Consider the following 9992-nt stretch of genomic DNA (forward strand, 5'->3'; position numbering starts at 1 on the left):
CAGAGTGAGCTAAGGCACAGGGATGAGGGCAGAACACAGCATGCGCTGACAACCACGTACACACCGTTTGAAACGGCTGGAGGGTTTATAGAAGTTGCTTCACGACAATCTTGGGGGATGTCGACGGGTCTCAGCCGGATGCTCCACCTCATTCGGCACGCTCCCTGGGGTAGTGGCCTGTATGCACCTAATGGGCCAGTACAACACCTGGCCAAGTGCTGATGGCATTGTGGGGCTTACTGAATTCCCTTTGAAGATGAGAGGATTGCACGAGAGAAAAGAATTTGCCACTTAAGTGAGTCCGCTGGAACGGAAGGCGTGTCCTGGCTCCTCGCCCCCAGCGCTACGGCCCAGTCGGTCAGCCACGCAGGGTCACCTCCCCTGGGGCACTGGGTTCCACCTGGGAACATCAAGTCTTTTTTCAGAAAGTCGTTCCTAAGCCACTACACTCCTGGCTCATCTCTTGCCTTTGTAGTTTCACCAGCGTAATTGATCCCAGAGCTCGGCTTCCGCCATGCCCACTGGTTTCCTAGGGAGTGATGGTGCATCAGGCTTCCTTAGAGCACCTGCGCGGCCCAGCCTCTTGGGGAAGAGACGGAGGGACACGTGAGAGGCAGACATAAATAGACCTGAGTTGTGTAGTCATCCTTTTGGGTGCTCTGAGCTTCCTGTCCTTAGCTAAGGTTTTCTCCTGGGGTTAGCCGAGGCACCGAGAGATAAACAAAGCTTGAAAGGGACTCTCCCCACTGGAAATCTAGAAGCACTTCCAAGACACTGCTTTCTCCTACCTCTGATGAACATGTCCCAGCCTCGCCATCATCACACCCTTGCAACAGCTCTCCAAGGTGTGTATGGGGGAAGGAGAGACCACCTGCGCATGAAGCTTCTCTCAGGTGTCCTCCCACATGTGTTGGGGCTACAGAATGTCAAAACAGCCAGGCAAATCATGCCAGGACTCACTGCGGCAGGGGAGCGTGTCACCCCTGGTATCCAGCAAAGAGCAGCCCGAACAAGCCTTAGTGACTAAGGTTTTTTCCACTTACACCTGGTTCTTTTGCTTTCACCACACAATTATATTAGCAAATGAGATCCTTGAGTAAGCAAAATAGGTCCTTCACAGATTCTTTTGTAAGAACACGTTCCTTAGCCTACTACAGATATTTAGGGTCAGGGAACATTTATTCACACGGACTTTTCAAAATACACCTTTAAGCCATTTTCACCATGTTGTTGCTGTGATCTGAAAAGTCAAGTGTGTCCAGAAGCAGGCAGCCTGTGGCTTGCAAGAGAATGAGAACTGGGCAATGCACAAAATTAAAAGCAAGTCACAGGCGCATAGTCAAAATATGTAACTGACAAAGGATTAATACACTGAATATGGGGGGGGGGAATCCTACACATCCATAAGAAGAAGAAAAAACAATAGAAATAAATTGGCAGACTATATGAACATGCAAAGTGCCGAAAAGGAAATGATTCTTAGCCTATGGTAAGAGGCTCAACTTCACTAACAATCAAAGGAATGCAAATTTAAAAAGATTAAGAGATGCCATCTCACATCCATCAGATTAGCCAAAATTTTTGAAGTCTGACAATATGAAGTGTTTATATAATGATATAAAGCAATAGCAAAGCACAAATCCATGATGATAGGACTACAAATGGGTACGGACACTTTGGAGAGAAATTTGGCAATATCTACTGAATTTGAGGCTATATATATATCTTATATCCCAGCAAATCCACTCTCAGGTTCACAACTCAGAGAAATTCTTGCACATATACACAAAGAGCTTTACACAAGGATGTTCACTGCATCATTGCTTATAAGAAGTAAAAGAAATTTAAAAGCCCATTAGTAGAGAAATGCTTCATAAATTGTGACACAGTTATAAAAAGGAATGTGATGTAGAAGTTAAAGGGAATGAACTATGTACCAATATCAGCATATTTAAAATAATAATATTGAATGAAAAAAGCAATTTGCCGAATAAGTCAGCATGATATTGATATCATTCATGCAGATTTTAGAAACATGAAACAACACTATCTATTGTCTTGGACACATTTATGGAGTAAAGGTATCCAACATGGACAGGACAGAGGCATCCCATCTTTGGATGGTGCTTGTTTGGGGGAACAAGAAAAAGGGCTGGGAAGAGGTAAGCTAGAAAGAGACTCAGTTGTTTTGGGTGATGTTTATTTCTTTTACAAGCTGAAGCAGGTGTAAGAAAACGTTAATGTTCTTCAAAGTCAGGGTGGTAGAAATATGAATATAAAAGTCAGGATAGGTTAGGTTTTGCTGCAGTAACAAAAAATCAGAATCATAGTAACTTCAAACAACAAAGATTTGTTTTTTTGCTCACACATGGTGGGTTAACAGAGGGACTCTGCTTATCGCTGTCACTCAGGGACCAAGGCTAACAGAGCAGCCACCACCTTCTTGCTGGCAGCTGTGCCAAGGAAAAGAAAGAACAATTACACGCTCCAGACTAGAAGTGGCATGGTCGCCTCCTCTCACAACTAATTAGGCAGAACTAATTACATCGTCCTCCCTTGCTCACCGGGGCCAGGAAGTACAGTCCCACTACAAGCCCAGCAGTGGATAGAATCGGAAATATTTGGCTAACAGCAAGAAAGTTTACCACAATGGGTATTTTTTACAGTTCTCATCAGCCTTTTTACGAGTTTGAATTATGTTTCATGTTTTACAGAATAGGAAAAAAAAAAAAAAAGCCCTTGTTTGGAAATCAGGAGGCTTGGGCTTCCATCTGAGGAATGGAAGGTGAAAGAGGCAGGGAAGGTGGACAGAGGTAGCAAAACTGTCAGCCCCTCTAGGTCTGTTCCCCATCATCATGATTGTCATACCCACACTGGTGCTGCCACCATTGCTTCTTCATGGTAATGACTCTGAGTAGGTTGACCTTACTTGCCGTTGTTTATTTCCATGGAGGATGAATTGGCAGTAGGAAGCCTGATGTAAAGAGAGGTGGTGCATGGAGCATGGATTATGAAGTCCAAAGACTTAACTAAGTCCCACATTGACCACTCACACTTCCTGTCACCTTAGGAAAGTTTTACCATGCCTCCCGGGCCTATTTTTCTCATCTGTAAAATGGGCATAACAATAACACCTACATCTCTGAATAGTTGTGATAAACAAATGAGGTATGTAAAGTGCTTTGTAACTGTAACGTGCTGTAACGTTCACTATTATTAATGACCTAAATTTGCTTCAAGGGAAGCCTCAAGCAAGATTTACATTTCTGGCCGACAATGACTCATACGACTTCCCTCACCAGAGCCACCTGGTTGACAAACTAGGCCCAGGCATCATCTTGTGGTCCAACCGCTTGAAGAATCTATTGATTTCCTCTTGCGAAAGTGAGTCTGGGAGCAAGAATTAAGCATTATTGCAGATTCCCGAGGAAGAATAAGGGGAGAGGATGTGATTCCTCAGAGCACAGTCTGTAGGGGGAAATGTCCTAGGTCTATATTGAGTCTGGGTCCTTGGGACTCATCAAATACTTGAGCTGGAAGATTTTAGAAGGGAAAGAACAGCTCTTCCATTCCCCTCATTTTCCAAATGAAGAAACTGAGGCTAAGAGAGGCAAAAAGGATGATCCTTCTCAAACTTCAGTAGGTGATCAAGAGACCTGGCATTCACCCTGGGGTCTTCTATTAATTTAGAGTTTAACCAGGGCAAGCCCTTGCCAGATACCTCAGTCGCCACATGTACAAAATGAAGGGATTGAACCTGACGCCCATGGTCATCTCTAATGCCCGTTGTTTTAAGAACACCCAATTCTATCAAGCATGAAATGCAGTAGAATCCTCCCTAAAAATGAGCTTCTGGTCCAGGTTATTGACTTTGCAGGTTTGGCTCTCAGGAGCTATCTTCTCCTCTCCTCACAGACCCTGAATGCCACCTCTTTGCCTTCCTCTCTATCTGGCCCAAAGACTGCCTCTTGGTGTCTTGCTTGTTTTCCCTTTGCCCTTGGAGCCCTAAAGTTCTTGACTCTACCCCTATTTAAATAATATTCCCACCTGCCAGTGTTACCGGCTCTGGGTTTGGAGCCAGAAAAACCTTCCTTGGGCAGCAGAGAACACAGGACATAACTCGGGCAACAGCTCACGAGCACCTGAGTCTGGCCTCAAAGTCACTCCCAGAGGATGCTTTGCACGGCAATATTGCTGCTGATAACACTTCCCCAGAGATCACAGGAAGCTACACAGCCAGATGCGAGGGCAAGTCTGACCCACCAGCTGCAGGTGCATCCTGCTGTGACAGGGGATGAAAGCTCCACGGAAGGACCTCGCACACCTTAGTACCTGGGGCCTTGCCCCTGAGGCTGTCACAGGCCCCTCCCCATAGATGCTAAGTCATTCCACCAGCAATTCCCAAGAGCAAAGACTAATCTCTCCATCTGTAGTAATAAGAGGTGGCCCTTGCACCTGCCAAGTGCTTCACCCGCAAGGCACTTGTCAGTCTAAGAAGGACCTTCATACCCATTGCCTCATTTGCTTTTTATGAAGAACTGAGAGCTGACCAGGAAAAGGATGATTCTCCCATGTTCTAGATGAGGAACTTCATGTGAGACCCAGAAAGGTTAGAGGATTAAGTCAGATCTTCTGACTCTAATCTCTATTCTTTCATCCGTAGTACAATTAAAGTATTTTCATCAAATTGCAAAATTGTATTAGTGACCAAGCCAGAGGGCCAGTATTTAAGTTGCTTTCAAATACAAAGGCACTCATCAGCTCACTTCTGCCCTTCAACAAACAGTTCAGGAGAAGAAACTATTTCTGAAGCAAAAACAGCATTTATATTGTGGTTTGTATCTATCTGGTTTCTTGAATCCAGGTCTTGACTATCTTTCCACCCTTTTTCCACTTTCACCCTCTAACTGGATTTTTATTTTGAGTCAGTACAATTGAGGAAGGAAGGATAGAAAGCAAACGCTCACATGAACCCTGCTTGCCGTACCAGTCGTGTGTGTGTGTGTGTGTGTGTGTGTGTGTCAGCAACCTCAGAATATCTCCTTAAAGGGATGTGTAAGGCTGATTATAGCAGCAACTCCTTCCCTACTGTTTAAAAACCTCCATGGTCTTTGCTGTACACCTGAAACTAATACAACATTGTTAATCAGCTATACTCCGATATAAAATAAAAATTTTTAAAAAAAACTTAAAAAAGAATCCTCAGTGATTCCTCATTGCTTAGAGTGGTCCTCAGACCAGCAGCCTCAGCACCACCTTGGAGTTTATTCCAAATGCAGAATTTCAGGCCCCACCCCAGACTTACTGCTTCAGAATCTGTATTTTAATAAGGTCCCCATGGGTCTGCACTTGAGTGTTGAGAAATACTGACAAAGAATATGGCCCAGATTCCTGACCCTGGGCATAAAGTCCTCCTCACCCTGGCTGCTTAAAGACAGCCCTCACCAATGCCCACATCCTCACATCTTCCCTCTCAGCTTTGCTCCTATGATCTCTTCTGGTTTTTCTGTGAACCGGATCCCTCCCATTCTTTGAAATCTGGCTCAAAATCCACCTCCTCCAAGAAATCAAGCCAGATATCCCCACAAGGGAGTGATCTCTCCTTCCTCTAAATCCCAGTGCCACAGGCCTTGTACTTTCTATCTTGGATTATAATTTTTATGAGCGTGATTTATATCTCTCTCTCAATATGAGCTCTTCAAGGTCAGGGTCTAGGTCTGATTCATTTCTACGTTTCCCAAAGCCACACAATATTCTGCCAAGCTCCTACTACAAACTGGTTCCTCAATGCACTTGTCTTTAATGTTTCTTTCTATCTCTAATAGGGCTATCCAGGGCAATGAAGAAATTCAGATTATTATTCTTGCTATTTTAGACAACCGTGACCACATATGATTATGATCTAGACTTGGAAATGTTTATCTAAAATGTTCAGTCACTGTCATGAAGCTTATGCACAGATCCCCCGCCTACCTGCCACACACACACTATGTTCATTTCACTTGTTCTTTACTATTAGACGAGCAATTGGCCAGACTTTACTGAAAGCAGAGGGGAAATGGCTGGAATACACACGATGTGCCAATTCCAGACTGATTTAGAATCTTACCAACAAAGGAAGAACTTGATCCTATTGCAGAATGGAACATAGTACCCAGATCCCAACATCTCTATCAGGACCTGCATTTGGGACAAGCAAATGTCCCCTGGCCCTCGTTCAGTCACTTAATGGAGAAGATTCCAAAGACAGAATGCCACTGGTGTTCTTCCAATTATAGAGTCATCTGATTAGAATTACAGTAAATGCATAGCTCAGTTTGCATTGTCCTGAGGTGAACCACAAACCAAGCCACCCTGGTCGGAGCATCTGAGGGGATTAAACTCTGAAAGCCTGCTGCCTCGTCGCATTGGGGCACTCAGGCGAGGGCTGACCTGGAAATGAGACACTCCACTTCTGGAGACCCTAGAGCCCTGGGACCCGAGCTAGATGTATAATTGCATTAATGATGGAAGAAAAACCCAAATACCACACACTCCAGACATTAAAGCAACCCATATCTTGGGAAAAAAAGATTTGTCTTTGGGATAATTTTAGAATTAATTATTTGCATTTATTCCCAGCCTGTCAGCATTGAGACTTGAGAGGTGGTCAACAAAGCCCAAGTTTTTTTCAACCACAGAGTGGGATTTGGGGCCATGGCTAAATGGGATTTCTTGCTCCGTCTGGCTGTAGGAGAATAAGGTAGGAATTCTACAGAGTCACAAACTCATCCATCCCCTTCCACTTCTTCCACTTGCAGCGTGAGGTTTGGGGATCATTAGGGTTTTGGACCAAACCTGGCTGTTGTGTTACTGTTGTTTCTAACTTAACTACCAGACTGTTATGCATTACTGCCCCAAACCCAGCCGGAGGTTGGTACCACACTTTGAAGCCACCCAGTCAAAGTGTTATTGGATGAAACTCTGCTCTATTGGACCATGAAATGTGTTTTCCAAGGGACAGAGAATGACAGACATGCAAGCCGTGACTAAAAGTGTCTCACCAGAATGGTAACGCTCATAATGGAGCAAAAAGAAGCACCACCGTGTGATGGAATCTGTCCAAGTCCTCAGTAGAGCCAGGCCGGGTCACAAACCAGAGGGCACTTTGGAGATCAGCTATGGAACCTCTGTTTCCTCATCTGCAAAACTGGATGAAGAGGTGCATAATGAGAGACGCACAATTACATTATTCTTTCTTTTCTTAAGGTCGCAGTTGAATTCTAGTCCTGCAACCTGCTAGCTGGGTGACTTTCCAAGATCTCTTTCTTCATCCAGACCAACTTAGCTCACAGGGTTATCACGAGCATCCAAAGAAAGCGATATGAGTTGGGGGTTACCCTGATTCAATTCAGGAGGGCGAAGTCTATTTTCTTATTTTGTATAAGTCTTGGAGAGGTCAGAAAGCTCCTTCATAATGGGCCTTCTTACAGCATTGGGGCTTTTACCACTTTCTACGACTCTAGGAAGCACAGTTGTATCAAAATCAGGGGAGGGACATCCCTGGCAGTCTAGCGTGGTTAGGACACCCCGCTTCCACTGCAGGGGGCCTGGGTTCCATCCCCTGGCCGGGGAACTAAGATCCCACAAGCCACACGGTGCAGCCAAAAAATTTTAAAAAAAAATCAGGGTATATACAGGAGTCAAATCAAAGGAAATATATATATATATATATATACACACACACACACATATGTATGTATATGTGTATATGGTGTATATATATAGTGTGTCTATAATACATATATACATACATACACATATATAACTGTATGTATTGTACTACATTACATATATACATAAATATGTAGAAGTGTAAATTTTGTTTTAGTTTATCAAATTTCACAAGCAAACTTTTAACTGTCAGGGAAATTCACTCTCGGTCAGGAGCTGGAAGGAGAGCGTTGGACAGTGGGGGTGAAGGGGAAAGCTTTCATTATGGGTTGTTTAGACCAAACCAATCTGCCCCTCCTACCCAGCTATTCCTTGATCATGCCATCCATCACCTTGAACTCCACCTGCCCTGACTGATCACTGCACTACCTGTATTAAAAATGAAACTTAATCTGGCATCAGTTCAGACTCCCGGGGCCCTCATCAACAGAAAATCTTGAAATTATGTGGAAGCCATCCATGAAATGCTGGTACTGAAAGTGTGTGGAAAAAACCTTATTTGCAGTTTGGGATTAGGTGATAGGGCAACAGCGAGCAGGAAAGAGAGCCCTTTCAATGGCAAACATAGGCAAACAGTGATCCAAAACCAGGTTCAGTACTACCCAGGGTCTTTCTGTGAGGGCTTCAAGTCCTAGAAACACAGCAGGTCAGAGACCTTGGACCAGCCACTTTGTTTTGGAGTTGGGCAAACAGGGCCTCTGATGCAGGAAGTGACTGTGTCCAAGGTCATACCGTCAATACGTGGCAGAACCGAGGCTAGAGGCCAAAATGCCCACTGACGTTCTGAGGACTGTCCCTGCCCTTAAACTCTCAGGGATGGGAATTTGCTGAATAACATGGACACATTTTCTCTTTGGTCTCTGAAGTTTGCAGGGTCTAAGTGTTCTTAGGCTTTTATACAACAAACCGGAACACTCTGCCAGGGCTCCAGCTCTCAGAAAGTGGCAGCTCAGTGCTGTGGAAATCTGGATTCTCCTCCCAGCTCGGACACTAATCCTCGTGTCTGATGTGCTTTGGCTCCAAACTGAAGCCCCTTTGTAGCCCAGGAAGGAAAAGCGTGCAAGAATTGGAGGGAAATGAAAGCAGCGTTCTCTTTTCGGGAGCTTCCTAAGAAGCACAGGAGGGGTGTCCATGCCGTGCTTCTATTCAAATCCCACCTCTTTATTTAGAGATAGGTGGATATGGAAATGAAGACCCACCCCTGTCTACTAGTAGCTGACATCATTAAGTCCTGGGCTGTGCATGCATAGGGGCATGTATGTTTAATTAACACTCTGAAGCTCTTTTCTGACTTTTTACATCAACTCCAATGTTAATCCTTCAGGAAATGTCTATAGATAACTTGTATTTTGTCATTTCTTATTAGTATCAGTATTCTGAAAAGTACATAGGTGAGTTCCATTACACTCTACAGATGAAGATGCTGAGACACAAAGGTCCTAGTCATAGAGCAAAACCCAGGAATGTCACCAAGACCAAACACAGCTGCTGTTCCTCGGGATAAGCACAAGGGCATGGCTTCAGTAACTGGATTCAGGGATCCCAACAAGGTGCCAACAGCTTCCAGACCATCCTGCATTCTTATTTTGCTAGAATACTTATTATATCATCTGTCTCCTCTTTGTTAATGCCATCCTACTGGGATAATACTCTCTGCCCTCTACCCCCTGTTTCCACCACCCATTCAACACACACACACACACACACACACACACACACACACACACACCATCTAATTACTCCTATATACTTTTTCAGATTCAATTTAAGTGCTATTTCTTCAAAGCAGCTCTTGCTTACCACCACCATCCTCCCAAAACATGTCCCCCCGTTCCATGACCTCTCACACCATCTTCCTTTCTTTCCTAACACTATCCAAGTTCGCAAATATCCATTGAAGTGTGACCTTCTGATATGGGTCTCTAACCTCCTTGATGGCAGAGACTGTCCCTGATTTTTACTCTCTGTTGTCCCCCAAACCCCTCACCCAGCACCTGATATCAAGGGAGCAGTAAAGGGAGTAAGTACAAGGAAGAGCTGAGGGGTCAGCAGAAGACACAAATACTCAAATCTTTAGTAATTCTGTCTCGTTGGTGGGGCTTTGAAAGCTTATCTCAACAATCCAGCATCTCCCCAACATCTGCTAAGCCATGCTACTCTCCTTTACACCTGCCGTTTCCTATACTTCCTCACTGTAGGGTGCTTGTAGTTGTCTCAGCCCTGGCTTCCCTTCCCCACGTTCTTGGTCTATAAAAGCCTCAACCTTGACGTCAGTCGAA

The sequence above is a fragment of the Grampus griseus genome (assembly GCF_964374135.1).
Source record: "Grampus griseus genome assembly, chromosome: 5".
In the NCBI taxonomy this organism is placed as follows: domain Eukaryota; kingdom Metazoa; phylum Chordata; class Mammalia; order Artiodactyla; family Delphinidae; genus Grampus; species Grampus griseus.